Source organism: Triticum aestivum, chromosome 2A (assembly GCF_018294505.1).
Source record: "Triticum aestivum cultivar Chinese Spring chromosome 2A, IWGSC CS RefSeq v2.1, whole genome shotgun sequence".
Classification (NCBI taxonomy): domain Eukaryota; kingdom Viridiplantae; phylum Streptophyta; class Magnoliopsida; order Poales; family Poaceae; genus Triticum; species Triticum aestivum.
This window is the reverse complement of record NC_057797.1, coordinates 719,918,200-719,922,568: the sequence shown is the minus strand read 5'-3', so window position 1 is coordinate 719,922,568 and position 4,369 is coordinate 719,918,200.

The following is a 4,369-nucleotide window of genomic DNA, read 5'->3' as shown; positions in this document are numbered from 1 at the left end:
CTAAAGGGGGAGGCTTTAGTACTGACCCTTTAGTCCCGGTTCCAGAACCGGGACTAAAGGCCCCTTATGAACCGGGACTAAAGGCCCTTTTTCTACTAGTGATAGATTGATCTTGGTGATGCGTACAAAATTTTAAATTTCTGCTACGATCCCCAACATGTTCTGCATAAGGAACATGTTTTTACAACTACAATTTGAAACTGGTAGTTGTTGCAAACATCCAATCAGATGTAAACAGCAAAGCAAACAGCAGTGGAGGAAATTATGCCTATCCAAATCTATACTAGAACAAAGTTTGAAGGCTTGAGAAGGATGAACTTACATTACATGTTAACACGGGCTGGACAAAGCCCTTCTCCATGTTGATGGAAGGATAATTCAATAAATTCCCCAAAGAAAATTCTTTATAAGCGTTAACATTATTCTACATTTTGCAAAGAGTAAATATAGATCAAATAATATTGGAAGAAACAGAGGATAATGAAGCTCAGGTGCAGACTGATGATACATAATCAAATAGCATTTAATTAAGTACAGCGTTACAAGGCAAAAGGGAGAGAGGTACTGACAAGAGCAATGCAGAGCCCATTATTGTTTTGAGATCGTATGATCCTTTGAGCAAGGAGATTCATCTGAAATTAGTCATACAAGAGAGAAGGTAAGGCACAAGCAGAAATTTAGGTGTTCAAATTTTGAATTGATATCATAGACAGTACCTGACACTGGGCTCCCAGCTATTCTAATAGGGGTTTGGCCACTGGAGTAGGGGTAAAGTGTGGTACAGTTGGGCCTATGTTTTCTGTGGCTGCTGATCTATCTGATTTAACAGGTATCACTACCTTTTCCAAATTTGAGGATCTGCACTCACCCTCTTCCTTTTGTACATCTATTATGAAAGAACAACATTTGCCTGGAAAAACATAGTGTGACGACACATGGAATAGGTACAGAAAATGGATAGGTATGGCATATACTCATATATGAAGCTTAAACTAAGCAGATGGTGTAACAAAGTATAAGTAATGCAAGAGGTCAGATGCAAAATATGTGCGACCAATACAACTTTGCAAAGTTAGAGCAAGCACATTGATGGGTCAATAAGATAGACCATCCTCCACCATGCCAAGTTTGTTAGCCAGTGGATCGTTCCGCAATATTCCTCTGGTCCGCCCATTCTCATATTCATTTTGATAATGTTCAATATCTGACATGCATGAAAACATAAAAACAAGTGAGATTTTCTTTGTAATGCAGAAGTGATTCTAATCCAATATTGCCTCCCTGTAAACCCCTTTGTGCTATCTCTGCAATTCTTTTAAAAGATGCCATGCATGCTATAATTTGTTGTGTGCATTAATATAATGTGGCCTACTACTCAAAATATGAGAGCTCCAGAAGTGATGACACTTCGCAGATGATAGCTTCAACATATAGTAAAGAAGAACAAGTCGACCTGACCTGACAGATTCAAAATATACTAAGGGAGAACAACTCGACCTGACCAGTCGACCGCAAGAGAAGAGTATCATCTCAAAGAAGAGCAAAAGAGCAAGCAGATTGAAGATATTACAAGTCTTTCAATACAATATCGGTTGGCCACCCATGAATAACCAGAGCGCACAGAGAAATACTATTCTTTCCGGCCTCTCCATATGTGGCTCACATGCATTTCGAAACTAAAGTAGAAACATTTAGCTAACCAATTAAACATCTCTTAGTTTTACTAATATCAGCAATAATATCATATATGAATTTGTACAACTAAGCTTGTTTAGCTCGATGGGTGGAGCAGTGCTATTACGACACGAACCACGTAGGCTGATTGTGGTCATCATAAAATGGGGAAAACATAAGCATGATGAGTACAGTGTTGAACGTGGCAGTGGGATGGCAGATCTGAAGCTGCAAACCGCGCAAAGGGTAGTTAGCAACCGATGTTTGCTTTGAAATAACAACTAAGATTTGGTATGGACAAGAAATTATGGTCAACAAGTGACAAAGAAATGCAGTTATTTTGTCTCTCTATATGTCGCGACATGCATTTGGAAACTCAAGTGGGACCTTTAGCTAACCAATTAAATGTGTCGGTTAACTAATATCAGTATCATATCACAATCATATTTGAACAACTAAGCTTTCGAATTCTGAGCGTTGTGTTGTTTAGCTTGAAGGGTGGAGTAATGCTAGTACGACAGAAAGCACCTAAGCAGATCATAGTAGAGTAGATAAAAGGGGAAAACCCTAAGCATCAAGAGAAAAATCAGGAAAGTGGAACTAGCTGGACCAGTGGGTGGCGCACATGCTTTTCGAAACGAATATAGGAACATTGGGTGGCCAATTAAATGTTCTCTGTTTTAGTGATATGACCATCATATCAGATTCATATTTCAACACGTAAGCTTTGGGTTGAGATCTTGAGAAGTGCTAGCATGACACGAAGCACCTACGATGATGGTAGTGAATATAAAGGGGCGAAACCATAAGCTTTATGAGTATAGTGCTCGTGCCATGGCGGATCTGAAGGTGCAAACCGGACAAAGCTACTTCGCAACCAATGTTTGCTTTCAACTAGCCACTATGATTTGGTACGGACAAGAAAAGTACAGTAAACAAATTACGATCTATTTTCTAGGTAAGATCAATAACTTAAGCACATATGGAAGAGTACCACCTCTCTTGCGACGCCGTGTAGGCCTATGCTGATACGTTGAGGGTGCTGCAGGTGCGATGGCTGTCGGCGGCGGGGAAGAAGACTTTAGACGGCAGACGGCCGGGTCGAGAGATATATCATGTTGTCGTGGATGAGGTGGTCGTAGGAGCGGCAACGGCAAGGTGGATGACGGCGCCGATGAAGCAAGAGGAGGCGATGAAAGGATCCTGGTCCAGCGCCGTGGATGAGAGACGTCCATCTCTTGCAGTGGACGACGGGGTAGGGGTAGCGGCTCCGGCAAGGTGGAGGATGAGGTGGCGGGCGGAGGAGGCTGGCCGCAGTGCGGAGGTTGTTTTGCCGCCGACGGTGTATGAATGGGCAAATGGAGGGGAGGGGATCTCAAACTTTGGGACACACTTCTCTGAAATGGGGGAAAGTTACGAACTTATCCCGCGTTTAAAATTTCAGACATCGCGTCGGTTGGGGATAGGACGGTAATCTCGCATCTCCCAAATATTTTTCGGTAACTATTTCGGGCGAGGAGAGGGTGTTTTGCCTCCCACGGTTGGCGCCCACGGTGTATGAACAGGGCTGACAGGTAGGGCGGTTTTGTCACGTCTGATGGAAGTTACACATCTGCCCCTATTTAAAATATTAGCCTACATCGATTTCGGACAAGGAGAGTTTGTTTTGCCGCCCATCGTGTATGAATGGGGAAATGGAGGAAGAGACACATGTCTTCCGAACGAGCTTGAATCAAATGTGTTTTGCCGCCCATGTTTGGCGCCCACCATGTCTGAATGGGCTCAGAGGCCGTCGTGTCACGTCTGATTGAAGTTACTAGTCTACCCTATCGACAGCAGTGTAAATCCGGTCGATAAGGATGTCAAGTGTCAGGGGTAGACACTAATTTCCATCTCGCAAACACTTGCTTCGGGCAGCCCACAAATTATAGTGGGTGTTTAGCCGCTTCGTTCAAAACTTGGGAGAATTAGCATTCACATTTGCCCTGGGACCTAGCAAACTAAATTCAAATCCAATTTGTATTCGATTACGAATATCCACAGATAATTAGACGTTTTGTTATTTATTTCTTCAAAACCACAACAAAGATTTATTCCACCTTTATATATGATTATGATTTAGAAATGCCGTGATCTTCGAATTCAGTAGGTTGGATACACTCTGAGTCAAACAGTTATTTCATCCAATACAATATGCTCACACGAAAAATAGTTCACCTTATGTCAATCATACAAGTACTGAGGATTACCTCGCCTAAAAAATTTGGATCATTACAACACATGGACAACATAGGGGGTCTTGCAACATAATCCATTCAGACACATGACACAACATGCAAGTCAATAATCTAATGACAATTTCAACTGTTATCTAAAGAAGAACCGGGACTACCTTGGGCTTCAGATAGCAGAAACAGCAGGACCTCCTCCGTCTTCAAATGCAACATTCTTACTTCCTCCTATTCTTGGGTTGCTTGCATAATGCGTGCCGCTAATTCTGTAATTTCTAGCCTCAAGATAAAGATTACCTCATTCATGGCAGCCACACCATCTCTTTCTACCTCTAGTAGAGCCTCAAGCACTATAATCTACGTGCTCAGACTGCTCTCTAGTGGTGTTGCCTCTGAACTGCTACCGTCTGGTAACATGGATGGCACACTGCTTCCACAAATAGATTCTGGGGTTGTACATTGTG